At 47.4% G+C, this 19,259-nt stretch overlaps 1 protein-coding gene across 1 annotated transcript in view; it reads right to left on the reverse strand.

Moving 5' to 3' along the window:
* LOC129203675 (neural-cadherin-like) overlaps positions 1 to 15,437 on the reverse strand; it is a 60,117-nt gene extending 44,680 nt beyond the window's left edge. Inside the window, exon 1 of the mRNA XM_054818495.1 lies at positions 14,993 to 15,437. The gene's annotated coding sequence lies outside the window, so the exon portion shown is untranslated. The remainder of the gene's footprint in view (positions 1 to 14,992) is intronic.
* Between the last annotated feature and the right edge of the window lie 3,822 nt (positions 15,438 to 19,259).

Genomic DNA, 19,259 nt, shown 5'->3' on the forward strand with positions numbered 1-19,259 from the left:
AATACCTCCAGGGAAGGTGACTCCACCACTTCCCTGGGCAGCCTGTTCCAGTGCTTGACAACCCTTTTGGTGAAGACATTTTCCCTAATATCCAATCTAAACCTCCCCCAGCACAACTTGAGGCAGTTTCCTCTTGTCCTTGAGGTACTCAACAACTTCTTTGCCTCAGCCTTCACTGGCAAATGCTTGAGCCACACTGCCCAGGTCACAGAAGGCAGGGACTGGGAGAATGCAGAACCGCCCACTGTAGGAGAAGATCAGGTTCGAGAATATCTAAGGAACCTGAAGGTGCACAAGTCCATGGGACCTGATGAGTTGCATCCGTGGGTCTTGAGGGAACTGGCAGATGAAGTGGCCAGGCCACTCGCCATCATATTTGAGAAGTCCTGGCAATCCATCGAAGTTCCCACTGACTGGAAGAGGTGAAACATAACCCCCGTTTTTAAGTAGGGGAAAAAAGGAAGACCCAGGGAACTACAGGCTGGTCAGTCTCACCTCCGTGCCTGGCAAGATTATGGAGCAGACCCTCCTGGAGACTATGCTCAGGCACATGGAAAACAAGGAGGTGATTGGTGACAGCCAACATGGCTTCACTAAGGGCAAATCGTGCCTGACAAATTTGGTGGCCTTCTATGATGGGGTTACAGCGTTGGTGGATAAGGGAAGGGCAACTGACGTCATCTACCTGGACTTGTGCAAGGCATTTGACACTGTCCCGCATGACATCCTTGTCTCTAAATTGGAGAGACATGGATTCGATGGATGGACCACTCAGTGGATAAGGAATTGGCTGGATGGTCACACTCAAAGAGTTGTTGTCCAAGTGGAGAACGGTGACAAGTGGCATTCCTCAGGGGTCAGTACTGGGACCTGCACTGTTTAACATCTTTGTCGGCGACAGGGACAGTGGGAGCGAGTGCACCCTCAGCAAGTTTGCCGACAACTCGCTGGAGGGAAGGGATGCCATCCAGAGGGACCTTGACAGGCTGGAGAGGTGGGCCCGTGCGAACCGCATGAAGTTCAACAAGGCCAAGTGCAAGGTCCTGCACATGGGTCGGCGCAATCCCAAGCACAACTATAGGCTGGGCGAGGAATGGATTGAAAGCAGCCCTGAGGAGAAGGACTTGGGGGTGGTGGTTGATGAGAAGCTCAACATGAGCCGGCAGTGTGCGCTTGCAGCCCAGAAAGCCAACCGTGTCCCAGGCTGCATCAAAAGAGGCGTGACCAGCAGGTCGAGGGAGGTGATCCTGCCCCTCTACTCCGTTGTTGTGAGACCCCACCTGGAGTACTGCGTCCAGTACAAGAGAGACATGGAGCTGTTGGAGCGAGTCCAGAGGAGGGCCACAAAGCTGATTGGAGGGCTGGAGCACCTCTGCTATGAGGACAGGCTGAGAGAGTTGGGATTGTTCAGCCTGGAGAAAAGGCGGCTCCGGGGAGATCTAATTGCAGCCTTCCAGTACCTGAAGGGGCCTACAGGAAAGATGGTGAGGGACGAGGGACTGTTTATCAGGGAGGGGTAATGGGTTTAAGCTAAAATGGGGTAGATTTAGATTAGATGTTAGAAAGAAATTCTTTACTGTGAGGGTGGTGAGGTACTGGCACAGGTTGCCCAGAGAGGTTGTGGATGCCCCCTCCCTGGAAGTGTTCAACACCAGGTTGGATGGGGCTTTGGGCAACGTGTTCTAGTGGAGGGTGTCCCTGCCCGCAGTAAGGGGGTTGGAACTAGATGATCTTTAAGGTCCCTTCCAACCCAAACCATTCTATGATTCTATGATTCTATTGCTTGTTACTTGGGAGAAGAGACCAACACCCACCTCATTACAGCCTCCTTTCAGGTAGTTGTAGAGAGCAATCAGGTCTCCCCTCAGCCTCCTCTTCTCAGGCTAAACAACCCCAGTTCCCTCAGCTGCTCCTCATAAGACTTGTGGTCTCTAGACCCTTCACCAGCTTTGTTGCCTTTCTCTGGACACACTCCAGCATGTCAATGTCCTTCTTGTAGTGAGGGGCCCAAAACTGAACACAGCACTCGAGGTGCGGCCTCACCAGTGCCGAGTACAGGGGGACAATCACTTCCCTAGTCCTGCTGGCCACACTGTTTCTGATACAAGCCAGGATGCTGTTGACCTTCTTGGCCACCTGGGCACACTGCTGGCTCATATTCAGCCCTCACAGAACCTTGGTAAAATTGGCAATAGCAAAGCCTCAGATCACAGACTCATGGGATGGCTGAGGTAGGCAGGACCTCTGGAGGTCATCTGGTCCAACCATCCTGCTCAAGCAGGGCCACCTAGAACTGGTTGCTCAGGACTCTGTGCACATGGGTTTTAAATATCTGTAAGGACTGAGACTGAACAACCTCCCTGGGTATCCTGTTCCAGTGAACTAAAGTTCTGGGGACTGGATTTCAAGAAAGATGTGGACCAGCTGGCAAGTGTCCAGAGGAGAGCTAAGAAGACAACCAAAAAACATGGCCTGTCAAGAAAGGTGGAAAGGCCTGGAGATTTTCAGGAGACTGCAAGGGATATGCTAACAGTGCTATAAGATGCCGAAGGACTGATGTATGAAGTCAGTCAGCTGTTTCCTGCTCCATGAAACAAAAAGTAACATACTCTCACTCCTAAGGCAAAGATTTGCTTTAGATGTTGGGGGGGGGAGGGGGAAATCCCCCAGAAATTTTTGAATTATAAGGATAATGAAGCATTTGATAGTGGCTGGAGAGGTGACAGATCATCCATCAATGAGATCTTTAAGACCTGACTAGACAAATATCTTCCAGCAATCACTTTACTACAGCAAAGCCTGCCTCTAGGCAGGGGCACGATACCAGCAAGACTGTTAAATCCTTTCCATCACACTTTAATCCCCCTGCCCTTCAGCTTTTGCATCTCATTGATTTCTGAAGCTTACATGTTCACGTGTCACTCGTTCCCCAGCAGCCTGAGGGAATTTCTAGCATAAACATTCTTTGGACCTTGTGTTTTTCTTTGCCGTTCGCTTAAAGGCAAAAAAAAAAGAAGTGAGAGAAGGAGTGAACGTCATTCTAGAAGCAGACAGCACCACACATGAAAGGTAAAACACAGGATAAGGCCAAACCTGGAGGGCTGTGGTATAGCAGCAGGTGGCAATAAACTTCAGATATCAGGTGGAACATCTTTCTGCAGCTGAGACCTGCCTCACTCCTTCAGCCCCTCAGCATTTATTTCTGCTTTTAAGGCTTGAAGGAGCAGAACTGTTCTCTCTGGAAGTAAATGAAACTTTAACTGAAGCACCTGCAAGCATGCTGACAAAATAGGCCAGTTTATCTGCTTCGGACATCAGAGCTCTAATTCTGGCAGGGAGTGAATGGAAGTAGCAAGGTGGGGGTTGGTCTCTTCTCCCAAGTAACAAGCAATAGGACAAGAGGAAACTGCCTCAAGTTGTGCCAGGGGAGGTTTAGGTTGGATATTAAGGAAAATGTCTTCACCAAAAGGGTTGTCAAGCACTGGAACAGGCTGCCCAGGGAAGTGGTGGAGTCACCTTCCCTGGAGGTATTTAAAAGCCATGTAGATGTGGTGCTTAGGGACATGGTTAAGTGGTTGGATGTGGCAGTGTTAGGTTAATGGCTGGACTCCATGATCTTAAGGTTCTTTTCCAACCTAAATGATTCTATGAAGAAAAGATTGTTATAAACATCAAGTCTAAGTCGGAGCGAGTCCCAAACTCTAAAAAGAGCAGTGTTGAACATGCACTGGAGACTAACTGGAGGCCAGTCACCCAGCACTATCCTGCCCTATCATTCAGGAAAAGCTGTTCAGAAGCAGCACTTTGAGCCTTTGCTGCTCAGGAGTACAAACGTTTCTGTTCTGATAGCTGTCTTCTCTTTGCACAGACACCAGGTGTGACAAACTCAAGGATTTTAAAGTGTTACAGATACATGGCAATCAAATACTATGGAAAATTATTGCATTGAAACAAGTCTGTGAAACAAAACCAGTCTTGATAAAGTAGGGTGTTTTTCCAGCAATGCATTGGTTTTTCAACTGTCATAACTGCAAAGGCATTAACAGATCAAGCCTCTGAAATCAATAGTGGTTTATTTTGTTCCACTGACACAACCACGGCATCCTATTAAATCAAAATGCAGCATCACCCAGTGATGTTACAGCTCACCCATTTTGTCAATATAAATCATCCAGTGAAAGGAAGGAAATAATCAGGAAACCAGGCTCTATAGCCTGTGAAACAAGACTATCAACAGGATAAAAGACCTGGCCTCTGCACTATGCATTGGAAAAAGAGTCTTGGTATGATCAAGCTGAAGAGAACATTAAGGGGCTGGTTTTGCTTGAGATACCAGTACCCCATGACTTCAGCTCTACCTCTTGTTTACATATAAGAAAGGCACGTCAGGGATGGCATGAAAGGGATGTCAACCAACCACCAGCCAAGAGAAACCTAAGTAAAAGGGCTAGGACGTAGCAAGTGCAAGGATGGGGGAACTCACTACATGGCCATCCATGCAACGGAGAGCTGCTAACTTTCTGTCTTCGAGGGCTAAACGCACTTCGGCAGATCAGAGCAGATACACCTACACCATCCTTGGACAAGAGCGTGAAAGCAAAGAAAGAACTGGAAAAGGATTTTAAACTGCAAGTGGCTATTCCATGTTCCTTTAATAATTTATTTTCTTCCCTTAACAGAACCAGGAAACATGATCGAAGTAATTTTCTTTTCCTGAGATGAGGATTAGAGCTGCACTGACTGATGTGGGTTTGATGGGACTAATGTTGGGAAGCTGAGAAGTAAAAAAATGTGCATAATAATGGCAGTTTATGTTTTGCTTATATCCCCTCTGGCGAAATGAATGATTTGAATGTAAAAGAGACAGCATGGTATGCAAAGACGTTTCTGAAGTACCCAGCTTGAAATAGGACATCAAGGCAGGGTGCCTACACAGTCCCTTATTGTGCTGTCAGGCCACACTGTTACCCCTCAGTGGCAGGGGAAGACAACAGGAACTTTGGCTCGCTACTGAACCCTCACCAGGAAATGCACACCTGAGAAATGGTTACTATCACGGCTAAGAAACCTTTGTCATCTTCGGCAGCGAAACACCAAATTAGTTTCAAATGACCTGTATTTCCTCAAATTAAAAAGAATGTAATTGCCAGAAAACACCTGGTGCACTGAATAAGTTAATAAACTTCTATTTCAAATATCACACAAAATTATATTTGAGATAGAAAAATCTTGTATATATACATACATATAAATATAACTTGTCCTAGAAGTCCTATAAATGCTTGTCCTATAAATTTGCAATTTTCCTTATAAATTACAATTTTTAAGAGTAATGTTTTTAAATGTAATCTGATATACTGAAGACTATGAAAAGATCAGTGTGTTTTGGTAGAAGCAAAAAGAAAAAAAAATCATTTAAGCTTAAGTTGCTTTCAGGCTCCAGAGCCCCCTGCAGACAGGGCAGGTATGGAGGCAGTACGGCAAAATGCTTCGCAGGCAGCAGCGTGCACAAAAGGTGACGGCAGGCAGCAGCCGTCCCAAGGAACATCGCTGACATGATGTGTTACCACGTTAACATGGCACTTCAGCGTGAAGATGCAGAAACCACCACCTATTTCCAAGATCTATAGCAAAGATCAGACTCTCTGCTTGCCACAAGAAATGTTTTTTTTGGTTTTTTTTCTTTTTGGTTTTTTTTTATGTTTAATGTTATAGTCACCGGCGATTACCACACGCAGCTCACACTCCAGTCTCCCAAATATTTGACAGATCTGAGGAGCCTCGGGAAAGATCAAGGGAAGGAAAACAACAGGGATTTGTGCAGGAAGAGGAGAGAAAATGCAAGACTAATTGGAAATGTAATCCTTAGAGTTTAAAGATACTACACTTCGCAGCCCTCCCCAACGCAGAGTGATTGAAAGACAAGTCACTGACACCGATGAATACTTCCCTTCCCTTAGCTGGCAGCCCCATCCCCTTGACGAGGCTCCAGCGAAGAGGAGAGGGAGACAAGGCCTCCTGCTTTTCGGAGGAGCAGAGAAAAAGCCCTGGCTGTCATCGCTGACATCTCTGCAAGTCGTCAGGGCTAGAATTGGGGTGAAACCCACCCAGCAGAGTTACTTAAACCACAGGCATGATGGCTGAAGCACTGAGAAGCAGCTTTTATGCCCCTCAAATGCTTAGACAACCAGTTCCCCCTACTGTCATCTAACACTGGCATGATATTAGATGAAAATGTCTCCTTGCTTTGGTGGTTTTTTCTTGGGTTTTTGGTTTTGGGTTCTTTTTTTTTTTCTTTCAAACTGTTCACTTCCCTCATTCAGATTTTGTAAAACAGCTTTGCATAAACCACCTTGCAAATCATAAATGCCAGTTCATCAGCCTTTTTCATAACTAGATGCTCTATGGTTGCGACACACACCGGTGCCCCAGTTTCTAACGATTAACCTTGACTAACAACAGATATTTTTAAAATTCAAGTTGCTTTTGAACATTCCAGTCTTTATTTTGTAGTTATGGTCAGTCACGTACTCCAGTACTACTTGAGGATCAGACAAGATTGGGTCACCATGTTAATTATCTCATAAAGTAAATCTAAAACATCCCTGTCCTCAAAGCACCTGCAATCCAGTCCTCATCCACGACACAGTATCCTACAAACAGTGAAGTACTGAATCTGAAAAAAAATTAAAATACATAGGGACATGCCTCATGACAACTCTTCCATGTGTATTTTTGTGCCTTTCAGAAATTTCCCCGAAACTAGAGTATATGTAGGAATAATCTACTTAAAAGTACTGAAACTTCCAACAAAATGTCTTACAGCAGTAATTAATGTTTAACCAGCGTTCAGCATCACTTTTAGAAATGCTTTTTAGCCTAAAGAAGTGATATTTACACAGTCACGCTGTCCGCCATGCCCCCTCTCTCCTGCCCAAGTGGCTTTTGAATCTGGTGGCCAGTTTGTTCCTACAAGCTTTATGAAAGTCAGCAGCTGGCCAGAAGACGGGGATCCCAAATAAGGGTTCCCGCTGAGGGAAAGGAAAAGGGGAAGCAGCTTTTGCTTGGTCTCAACGAGCAGACTGGTCAGCAATGCCTACAATGCTCACGAGTCAGCCCCAGCTACCACACGTGCTGTCATCCCTCCTGGGAGAAGCATCGGGGCGAGGAGGAGCTCTCACGGAAGGGAGAGCCTTCATGGCACGGGTCCCCCCTCCAGAACTAAAGCCTTAATTTTCTGAATTTCCTTTCTCCAACTCCCTTAAGAAAAGTTGTATAGGGCAGTTTTAGTACTGCTAGTCTGCTGCCACGAGAATGATGGACCGGCTCCACCCCAAACACTGACGGGAGATTCCTGAGGGTGAAGTTTCTGTTAATTAACAGATTCGGTTTCTCAAAAATACTCCTAAGGTTCGTACACAATGCTCAGGGGTATCACATCCCCTTGTAACAGACTAGCGTACCAACCGGGCTCTGCTGGACTAAGTAGAAAGGGCCATGTCTTGAAGGCAGGGTAATACCCTCACTATCCCAGTTACAGAAATAGGTCTCTCTACTCCCTCGAAAGCCCACGAACCACTACATTAGCTTGTGGATGAACAGCCCACAGCCACAGAACAGCTGGGCAATGCGACTGTACCAACTGCCTCGTCTAAAGCTATGTCAGCGGGTTTCAATTTTGCCTCCTTGGTTAACCACAGACAGCAAGCATGACAGAGCAGCCTTGCATTATTTTCATGACGTATTTCTTAATACACACCAGCACTTGGACGTGTTTTCTACTCATACACCACCTCTCCAATTTTAGGAGGCAAGGTCTTGCTTACATCAATACTACCTGTAGACCTATCCAGTGGGACCATCAGAGCTAGAAGGCAATTGCAGGTGCTACTGCGCACCTGGGCAGCAAAGACAAATCTCCAGCCGATTTTTCACTGTTGGTAGGAATGCCAAGGTACAGCAGGTACCTCCATCACACTGGGTATCTGAGACACCTATGGCATTTGTTGGGCAACAAAGACATCTCCACAGGCTGGTGCCTGTACATGACAGGAAAAGCTTCAGGCAGATGCAGGAACAGGACTGCAAAACCCATCGTATCCTTTCTGCTACCGCATCATCCTGTCCTAGCCTTTAAACCTTGACTGTGGTGTCATCCTCTAGTTTTTAAAATGTTTCAATTTTTTTTGTTTGTTTCCAGAGGAAGGCTCTGAAGCACTGTCAGACCTGTGATTGCAGAAGTAGTATCTTTGCCTCAATCCTTAAATCTGCTGTGTCTGCCAAGAGCTGTCCGTTACCACCCAGCCACGAGGGTCAGGAGCCTTCACAGCATCGCAGAGAAGGTGGGAAGTACAATTATTTACAGGATCTCAAAAGCTTCCAGATGACAAGATTCTCCATAAAACAAGTTTTTTACTACAGCTTGCCATGTTAACAGCCTACTAATCACCATTAAATGTTGCTATTAAATCCTATGCAACCCATAATTATTTGCAGGCGCGTCAGTCGGTGAGGAAGTCAGACCATGCTGATACAGTAAGAATAGCTGAGGAATCAGCAGCAGTGAGGACATTTTGGGGGATTTTTTGAATTTTTTTTTTTTTTTAAAAAGAAGGAAAGTGCTGTAAAACACAGCTGCAATCTTGGCATTTAAAAGTTGCTTCTCTTTGCAGATCATTCAGCTTTTACTGTTGATAGGCAGGAGAGGCATGTTCTTTGGGTTTGTTTCCATCCCTCACAACTTCGTCTCCACTCTCTGGTCAATACTTCACAAAGCAGGTGAAACAATACAGACAAAATAGACATTTGTGTGGTACAGCACACTCTGAGACTGTACTTTTGTCACTGAAGTGAAATTACCTGCAATGGCTCTTGTCTGCCAGTAAAAAAGAGGCTCAAAACATACAGTCACGAATTCTAGGAAGGTTCCTAACCATTTTTAATACGGGCAGCATCATTAAAGAAACCCAATATCCTTTGAAGAGCCTACGACTAGACAAGCTCCCAATCGCTGCCTCTGCTTCCCGTTGTCCCACACAACACAGCACCTACTCTTCCTCATTAAAGTGGCACTTCCTAAGTTTAAAGTAGTTTGTCTGGGGCATAAAAGATCCTCTTCCTGAGAGGTAGAATCCGATTGCTGCAGTGGTAAGGAATCACCTCGCTTCCAGTCCCAGTCCTTCTGCAGAAAAGCTACAGGCATTTGTTCTTGTGTCAGCATTGTCCTTGAACATAAGTAAGTCTCTTCTTGAGGTTTGTTCAAATGGTTTTAAAATAAAAAGTTGCTTGCTGAGGCTTTATGCAATAAGAGCTGTTCCTGTGACCATAATTTGAGTGTATTAACTTCTTTCCAAGCAGTTAAAAAGTTATCATTACCAGCAAAATACCAGTATTTTTTTCAGTAGCAATATCGTGATTATATGTACGAAGAGATGCCAAAAAAAGTTGTAGCAGTATTTCTTGTGAACACCAATGGATGCAACTGCCAGAGACGCACCTCAAACCCAGCAGGACGTGCAGCTGTGTAAAGGTGGACAGCAGCATTTAGAGGTGCATTTGGAAGAACCAGAGAAGCAGCCTCCGAAGGAGCAGTGTGCCTGTTCCTGTGCTGTGTCCTGAGAAATGAAAAGGTAGAGTGGATAGCCTTCCTTCCAGTTCTCCTTATGTACTGAATTTCTAAACAGATCCTCTTCCCCTTCCACAGACATACCCCTCGCCACTTTGCTACTTGTCTCTCACAGAGCAGATGTCTATCCCGTAGGTATAGCATTTGTTTACTCACTCAAAAGCTCAGACAACCCATCTGATGTAAAGCAAGTGCATCCATAGGCATATGCACAAACTGCTCCTTGCTCTGCTGTCACCCAGCGCTGCTTTTAGGTCCTTCCATCAGCAACACGCAAGACAGGGAAAAGCGTATAGTTACAGGAGCAGAATTCCAAGTCCTTTCCATCAGCCCACTTCCTAAGGCCAAGCTTTTAAAGGCTTTTCTTAAGCTTTCTGCTTAACTTCGTAAATTTTGGGCAGCGTCCGCTAGCATGCCAACCTCTCTGCTCAGGCTAAAACTCCAGTACTGCTGTGATATGCGCTAGTCAGGGTCTGACCGCTTTAGCAAGGGAACACTAATGCCTGCACCAAAATGCCTGCTGAGAAGCCCCCGCCGCTCTCCAGCGAGGACAGCTTTCAAAGCCCCTCGGAGACGCGCCAACGGGAGCGAGTTCAATTCCACTTCAGAGTCGTACTCCCAAACGAGAAGGCTACACGCACGTCTGCCTAGGGATGTGTACATGAACAAACTGCTTGTGCAAACACGGTATGTGTGAATTTTGGGCCTCCCACGTGTAATGCAGGTGTGAAAAGGCAGCCGCAGATCAGCCAGCTCCTGCCTGTACACAAAAATTAAACCTTGCCGCGCGCTGCACAGTGCTCTTGGAGCGTGAGACAGCACTGAGAGCATGCAGGGATATTTCTGGCATGGTGCAGCTTTGATCTGCATCAAAAACAGATTTTTAAATGCTTCCCTGCTGTTGTAATGTAGTAAAAATGCAGAAATATGAAATCATAGGCTGTATAAAAGGATTTAATATGTTAACTTTAAGAATAAAGGGCTGAATATTCTGATTTGAATTGCTCTTCTCTTTAACTTGTTATGATAAAGGCTTTCTCCTCATTTAAATAGCTTCCTATGTACCTTACTAAGAATACTTGTAACATAAACTTTACATTTACCTCTTCAGTTTTTAAGCTTTTTGTTGGTTTCTCAGCTATAGACTTTAACAGACATTCTTGCCACTTATTTATTGCCTTTGGGTCATTGTATAGATTTACATCCATTTTTTTACAGTAAGATTCTTCCAAAGATACATACAGACAGGGTAACACAATAACCTTCATCCTGAAGCTTGCTGTTTTGTCTAACGATCCCTGGCCATTAAAATGGTTTCACGGCTTAATTGAAGCAAATGGTTTTCTCTGTCGGCACCTGAATTTGAAGGCATAGGAATGGTATCCACAGATGGTTTTAATCAGTGTGCTACCAGGAGGGAAAACAAAAAAAGAAAGGAGCATATAGTATGACCTCCAAACCTGAATGCCAGGTCAGATTTCTGTTTCTGGAGTCAGATTTATTTTGTTCTAAAAATGTCAGGGGGTGCCAGGAAGCAATGCGCCATTTCTGCCTCCATAAAAAAACACCCCCAAACCTAATCTATACCTTGATTTGAAACCATAGCCAGCAACATACACCGATTACTTGTTAGTTTTTACAGCAGCTGTATCATATAGATTGAAAGGCTTTCCTTTCCCAGCAGGCATCCTGGTGGAAGTTTTTTTAAGACAGTGCAAGGGACTCAAACCACATAAATGTTTCCATGTGCAGTCTAGGCTGTACTTTCAGGAATTTCAAGATTTGACAGATGCTTTTTTAAAATGTAGCTTGCTTCCAGTGAGTCATAAGGATTAAATACTGATCATATTCTGTCATAAGACACTATACCCGAGGAACAGCATTATGCTACAGCCTCCTCAGCCAGATTTAAGATCTAGCTCCTTGGAATTCAGTTACAGTAGTAAAGAGCTGCTATCGCCCCTGAACGAGAACAGGGGATGAGATCCATCTCAATTCCAAAACATGGAAATACTGAAGAGCCTTACAACTTTTTTATTCCTTTCAGTCGTAAACTAACTGCTGGTGTTTACCTGACTTCACTGTCTTGAGGCATCCCAGATTTGAAGGGTTGCTAGCCTCAAGCTTACTTCAGAGCACTGCAGACATGCTGGCGGGGGAAGAGATTTGTCTGGCTGGGCTTTCGAGTCTTCCTTGTTGTTAAAGAAAAATAACCTTTGTAGCTTATGGAGTGACTTCTTACCAGGGGTGTTTTCAGTTTGATAGCACGTGGGCTGTAGCTGCAGTGTCGGTGTGCGCAGGAGCGTGGAAATCACCCTGTGGGTCTCACTATTGCAAGCCAATGCAGCGTGTGCTCTATAAGCCATTTGTGGTAGGCTCTTAAGATTAAACAACAAAACAGAGCTGAAACTGAGTCAATGCATGGCGTAAGAAATTGCGTTCCTTCACTTTTTGAAATATGACAGACGAAGTTCTAAACATAAAGCTTCTACACAGGACACACCAGTACGTACCCACAGCTACTGAAAGGGCGGCCGTCTGGAGGAAGAGGCAACAGTTGTGTAACCGCACGTGTCCCACCCTGTGTAAGTCGGTAACCTACGTAGGTGCTTGCAGGTGTGGGCAGGTGTGCACGAACAGAGGCAGGCTTGGAAGGGAAAGGGAGCTACAGCCCTTTCAACCTTTCCCCAACACCCCCAACCTTTCCACGCTCAGGCTACGTGCTGTTCCTCAGCCTTCTGCAGGCACGGTCAGAGTTTCCAGGATGTTAAATGTCAGAAGAAAACGTGGATGAGGAAAGGGCGGGTTAGTAGCTCCTATCTTTGTGTAAGATCCTCGTCTGAACTCCAGGTCCCAATCCCACAACTGTGCTCGTGCAGAGCCCAGAACAGCAAGGCTTTGAGAGACAGAGGCAACCTGCCAGATTCCTAAAGAAGACGCTAACTGCTTTGTGTAGGTAATTAAGACAATTCACAGAAGTTGTGCGAACCTCTTTGCGATGCACAGTCCATGTACCAAGTGTATATTCAATGGGAGAAGAACTGTATTTTCACAGTGCCAGCTACAGTGTCCCTACTGAACAGATGGCAGCCCCATGCACATCGCTGCTACGAGTACAACTGAGCAACAGGTAGGATTCAGAAAGTTATCCTATTCTATGCTCAGTTTATTTCAGTATTTCAACTGTGTGCATGAATACCTTGTCTTCCTAGGACTACAGGTGCAAGAAACGGTGCTCTAAGTTACTATCTGACCTTCTTTTTTATTATTTTTAAGTGCCAAAAAATCTTTGCTTTTCTTGAAAAAACCCAAAACTCCAAGACACATGCTTCACTGGAGAAGCAGCACCTGTGAAACGCCTAAGTCCATTCATGACTTTTACATAAGAGATGGCAATTAATAAGGGTCCAATAATTTTGTTTTTCAATTAATGAGAGGATTAAAACTTTGGCACGTGTTCCATAATATTGATTACTATATGACCCGCTGTTAATTATATTTAGTAAAAGGCATGAGGAGAAGCGAGGAGCAAACCAAAGTTAATTCTGTTTGGCTTTAGACAGTTCACCACGTTTCTTCAGGAAAAAGAGGATGCTCAAAGCCTCCCACTGCTCCATCATCTTCCTCTAAAACAAGCACCAGAAAAAAGATCCCAAGTTTGTTACTGTACAAAGTTATGAGATAGTTTTGATTTTAAAAGTAGCTTAAAGGAGTGTCTAAATGACCTTGTCCCACTTGATCATTGAATTCCTTTCTCCCTGAGGCTCATCTCTTGTCAATACATTATCAGTGCACAGACAGCGATAACAACATGTTGTACAGCACCAGATTGGAGAGGACAACATGATTAATTGTTTGTACAACACTGCTCACAAAGTTGTTTGCTTTCATTATAAATAAGCAAGACAGTCAAGCAACACGTCACCTTTCCAACTCCATCTTTAGCTTGAATGAGACATTCTACTTTCAATGTTGGGTGATTTGTTTAAAGTTAGTACCTAGAAATACTGTGCAGTGTTTTTTATTATTTTAAATGTTTCTCGCTTGCATAACACAGCCCATTCCTGCAAGAATAAGTTTCTCAGATGGGCAGCTCTGGGATTCTCAGACTGCACACAGTGCAGGATGGTAAAGGAGATCATAGCCCCCAGCATTCTTCAACTCATTTGTTTCCCTCCCAGCTCTGTTTTGTGTTTCCTGAGCATTAGGCTGTAAAACCCATTTACAGAAAACTGTAACTATTACCCCTGCAACAAAGTTGTAAACATCTAAGAAAAAAAAACAAATCAAACAAAAAAATACAAGCAAATGATAATGAGTAACATTATCAGAGACCTGAGCTACAGTTACAAACGCACTGTCAAACTTAGGCTGAGTAAGACGAAAGTAACACGCGGAAAGGATGGCTTTAGTAACCATAATGTACCTAAAGCTTAACATGGTTTACGGAGTTTAACAAGTCTAGCCATTCTCGTTGCTGTTATTAGGGAAAGCACATACAGTATACAAGCTGTTGATGCATGGAGGATTTACACAGTGGTATAATGATATCTCCACTTTGACCTCTACACCGACTCCTATGATTACAGATTCAGGGTTGTTGTTTTTTGTTTTGTTTTTTCTTATTTTTTTGCTTGTCCTAAGCCCACTGACATCTACTGAGCACCAGCTCCTTTCCCTTCCCGTGCACTGCCCTGCATTGCTGTAGCTGACTTCCAGCGTCACTTCAGCGGGGTTCAGCAGCCACAGAAGGATCTCCAAGCACAGTGGGCTTTAGCTGTAGGTCTGTAAGCATGCACCCCCAGGACAATGTCACCTCTCCCTTCCCAGGTCACGGAGGACAACAGTGAACTGAAGAGGTTCTCCACTAACTCTATGATCCTATGAACTCTCCCTGCTATAAGACAAGTTGTCATGTGCCCCTCCCCCCCTTTTTTTAAACAAGCTTTAACTGCTTGTTAACCCACGAGCAGACCCCTCTGGTCCCACAAAGTGAACCTGCTGTGACGGGAATTCCTTACAAGCCAGCATAACCAAAACACCATTACCCACGTTTTCGTCTATTCCTTCAAAGACAGGAGGCGAAAGCTGTGCAGGCGGGACCAGGGAAGAGCCGGCACATCCCCAGTCACCAAACCCAGCCCGGGGGGGGCAGCTCCCACAGCCGCCCGCGGCTCCCCGCACCCCACGGAGGGCGGCATCAGCGCGGCCGCATCCCCTGGAGTGACAAGCGCCCGGCACGGCCGTGCCCGCTCCCTCGGGGCGACCCTCCATCCCCACCCGGCCATTTCGCGGCCGTCCCGCCCCACCCGGGCCAGCGCCGCGGGGAGACGCGCCCCATCCCCGCCGTCCGGCCCGGCCCCCTACCTCGTCCGCCGCCGCGGTGCACCTTGACCAGCACCTCCGCCCGGCCGCCCGCTCGCAGCTCCCGCCGGAGGTAGAGTTTCCCCGACGCCCTGTCGACCCCCACGGGGGTGGCGCCGGGAGACGCCAGCTCGAACCAGCCGCCCGCCGCCCGCTCGCGGCTCCGCGGGACGGTGAAGCCGGTGTCGCCCACCCGCGCCCCGGGGGGCTGGCGGGCCGTGTAGCGCCGGGAGCCGGGTCCCGGCGGCCGCTCGGGCGGCGGCAGCGAGCGCGCCCGCCGCCGCCTCCCCGCACCGCCCGCCGCCCGCCGGCCGCGCACGGCCAGGCGCAGGCACCGCGCGGAGCTGCGCAGCGGCCGCGGCCGGCCGTGGTCGTGAGCCGCGACGCAGAGGCGGAGCCGGCGCAGCCCCAGCAGCGAGCCCACGGTCAGCACCTGCCCGCTGCGGGGCACCACGAAGAGCCGGCGGCTGCCGGCGCCCGGCGGCCAGGGGCGGTAGGTGAGACGCGCGTTGGCGCCCTCGTCGCCGTCCGAGGCGCGGAGCCGGGCCACCTCCGTGCCCAGCGGGGCCAGCTCGTCCACCTGCAGCGGCCGCGCCGGTGGCAGGCGGGGCCGGTGGTCGTTGCGGTCCAGGACCCGGACCCGCAGCAGCGCCTCCCGGGGGCACCGTCCCGCCCGCCGCCGCAGCCGGAACCCGTACTCGGGGTGCGCCTCCCGGTCCAGGCGCTCGGCCGTGCGGAGCAGCAGCAGCCCCCGCCCGCCGCCCGGCCGCCGCTGGAGGGAGAAGCGGGAGGCGCCGTCGCCTTCCAGCGCCCACTCCCCGGCCGGCTCCCCGGGGCCCAGCAGCCTCCGCAGCGGCACCCGCAAGCCCCGCACCCGCGTCCCTGCCGGGCTGTTCTCGGGCACCTGCCCGGAGAAGCGGAGCAGGCGGGGAGCGCCGCCGCGCCCCAGCCCCGCCGCCCCGCAGAGCGGCAGCAGCAGCAGCAGCCGGACCAGCAGAGCCGGGCGCGACGGAGCGGCTGCGAGCGGCTCCCGGCCCATCCCGCCGAGCGGAGCGGAGCACCCCACGGAGCGGCACTGCGCCGCACTCCTGCCGAGCACACCCACGCCACGTGGAAACCCGGCCCGCCCCCGCCGCCGCGGCCACTCAGAGCCGTGGGCGGGGACAGGGCGAGCCCGCTCCCGCGTGGGTGGAGGCAGATCCTCGTCCCTGGCAAAGTGTATAACGATTCTGGGCAAATTCCTCATTTCCCCCGATTCCAGAGCTTGCTTTCTCCGCTTGCCTGTAACGTGTCCCGCTGCTCCCTCCCGCTCCTCCACAAGCGAAGCGGACACGGAGCAGCAGTGCTTCCCGGGGGGGTGTCTTCGGGGAAAACGGGCAACCTCCTGCTTTCCCGAGTGTGTATGAAAAACTCTGGCCAAGCTAAAAGAGCAATCAGTAAAAGAACCAGAGGAGAAAAGGCAATAGGTGAGAGGGCCTTAGGATACTTCAATCGTTGAAAAATAGTTGTGACCAAGGAGACATATTTTTCTGATGTGAGCTGGGCTTGTCGTGGCAGTGCGGCCTCTCAGAAGTGCATCGACAAGTTGCTGCTCCTTCAGGGAAGATGGTTTTGGCAGAAGAGGGAAGAGCAAAACACGTCTCAGCGTAATACATGAACAGTAGCACCAATTATTGCATTTAAAATTTCAGTCTTTGGGTGAAATGTATTTGGGAAAAGAAGTTGCTCTTGAGACCAATACTGAAACAGTCCTTCTGAGTTAGGGAAGCAAATGCATCAGTCCTGCTAAATATTTGTAAAAACAATCTAGGTGTGGGAATCAATGGAAGCGTAAACCCAAGCCAGACCACCTCAAGGCCAGTCACTCACCCACTGCTCGTCAAACCAAGTACAAGTCCCAGCAGCATCTTCCATCCCTGCTAATAAACAGGAACAACAATAGCTCCCTTCACATAGTGACGGTAACAACGGCTTAGGAACAGCCTTTTGCCGAGCTTGGTCAAACTGTGTTAATACTTTTTTTATTTAGAAATATTCCCTCTTGCTGTTTTGAACACAGGTCTGCTAGTTTTAGTAGAAGGCTGTTAGCAAGGCAGGGGTGTTGTAACTTCAGTGATAACATACCTATGCTGGAAGCGAAGCTTTGCTCAAGAAAGCCAGAAACCATTTCAATCAGCTTTAGTCAAATATTACGGGCAACAGTCAAAGGTGACAACCAACTGCTAGATCTGCACCTCTGCCACCTGGGGAACCACCAGTTTTAAGGAGAGGTGATCACTGGGTGACCACATCGTGTTATTACAAACTGCCAGCCTTTATTTTTTACACTAGAAAGGTGAAAGGATAATAATTTCTAAAAAGCGGCAGGATGTGAGATCTCAGACTAGGAACGCAGAAAGTAAACCCAAATATTTTTAAGGAATGGTTTACAGTAACAACAGAAAAGAAGCCATCAAGATCCACCCATGGTTAACGTGCTATAGCAAGCTTTGAGTGTGTCATCTTTACTCTTTGTGCCCTACATAAAAATAAAATGTGAGTAATTCCCTGCCTCACAAAGGCACTAGAAAGCTCGTTAACTTACAACACTTAATGAGCCAGCCAGACCACCCGAATGAGCTTTCAGTTTAGGACAAGTTTAGATCAGCACTGAGATACAGCACAACGTACCCTCTTCTGAAACACGATGTGTCCTACTGGCCTTACAGAAACTCTGAACGGGCAAATTAAATCCTCTCAAAATCAAGCGCTCAATTTTAACCTACGTTGCCAGATGCGCTGCCCTTTCTCTTCTCTTATATTCACACACACGCATTTAGAAACACGTGGTTTTGTCTACAGCCTGTTGACACACAAGCTGGATTTTATTCACAGCGCTCCCTCACACATATGAACCCATGTATTGTTAATACGTGTGCTAACACATCATTTTGGTGATGTAAATTTAGGCTTCTGCTGCACCATTGACAGAATTTCGGGCACACCTTGCAGAGCAGAACTAAGCGATAACCTTGCCACCATGGATACTTACTAGCACAACTGTGCAATGACAAAACAAGTATATACATATATATCTGTGGACACACATCCTATCCTACAATTTAAAGAGATACAACCACACTTGAGGTGCGTTTGACTCTGATTACCAGCTCTAAAATTATGTGACTGCATCCCAGGCAGGCACAGCTGAAATACTGCTCTTACTGGTGTCAGGCAGCTGTATACACATTAAATACCTGTCTTGAAATGGTAAAAGTTATTTATAATGAGCTGTTTAGATGGGTTTTTTAAGCTATACCAAAGGACTAAACTGTATTATTTTGTTGGAAATATGAAAGTATTGATGAAAAGACTAAACATCTCAATCAGTTTTTCAATGAAAATTATTTTTCTTCTGGAATTGAGGGGTGGTGAGGGGGGGTCCAGTTCGGCTGACAGGGACTGTGGAAGTCAAAGCACAGCCTTTAGGGCATCATTTTGTATTCAACCTCACCTTATAGAATCTGCTGCTATTTATTGCAACAGTGTAAAAAAAAGGCAGTCGAACATGGTTTTGGGTTTTCTATAACCAGTCAGTACAGTAGCATTGGGACTCAAGGCTTGACAGCAGAGATTACAGTCAAAACTTTGAAACAAGAAGAAACTCCAACGCATTGTAAAGCTACTACACAAAGATGATCCGAAGGCTGGAGCACCTCTCCTATGAGGACAGGCTGAGAGAGTTGGGGTTGTTCAGCCTGGAGAAGAGAAGGCTCCGGGGAGACCTTACAGCAGCCTTCCAGTACCTGAAGGGGCCTACAGGAAAGCTGGAGAGGGGCTGTTTACAAGGGCATGGAGTGATAGGACAAGGGCTTTAAGCTGAAGGAGGGGAGATTTAGACTAGATATTAGGAAGAAATTCTTTACTATGAGGATGGTGAGGCACTGGCACAGGTTGCCCAGAGAAGCTGTGGATGCCCCCTCCCTGGAAGCGTTCAAGGCCAGGTTGGATGGGGCTTTGGGCAACGTGGTCTAGTGGAGGGTGTCCCTGCCCATGGCAGGGGGGTTGGAACTAGATGATCTTTAAGGTCCCTTCCAACCCAAACCATTCTATGAGTCTATGATTCTACTCAAAATTCTGAAGGTAAACATATATACTGCTGGTGTGTTATAACCTACTGACTAGTTCTATAACACTGTATTGCTTTATGTTTGTGTATTCTGTGTATGCAATTTAATTCATAATGAGAGGCATCTCATCTCATTGCTATTAAAAAACATCTATCACATTT

This window comes from Grus americana, chromosome 2 (genome assembly GCF_028858705.1).
Source record: "Grus americana isolate bGruAme1 chromosome 2, bGruAme1.mat, whole genome shotgun sequence".
Classification (NCBI taxonomy): Eukaryota; Metazoa; Chordata; class Aves; order Gruiformes; family Gruidae; genus Grus; species Grus americana.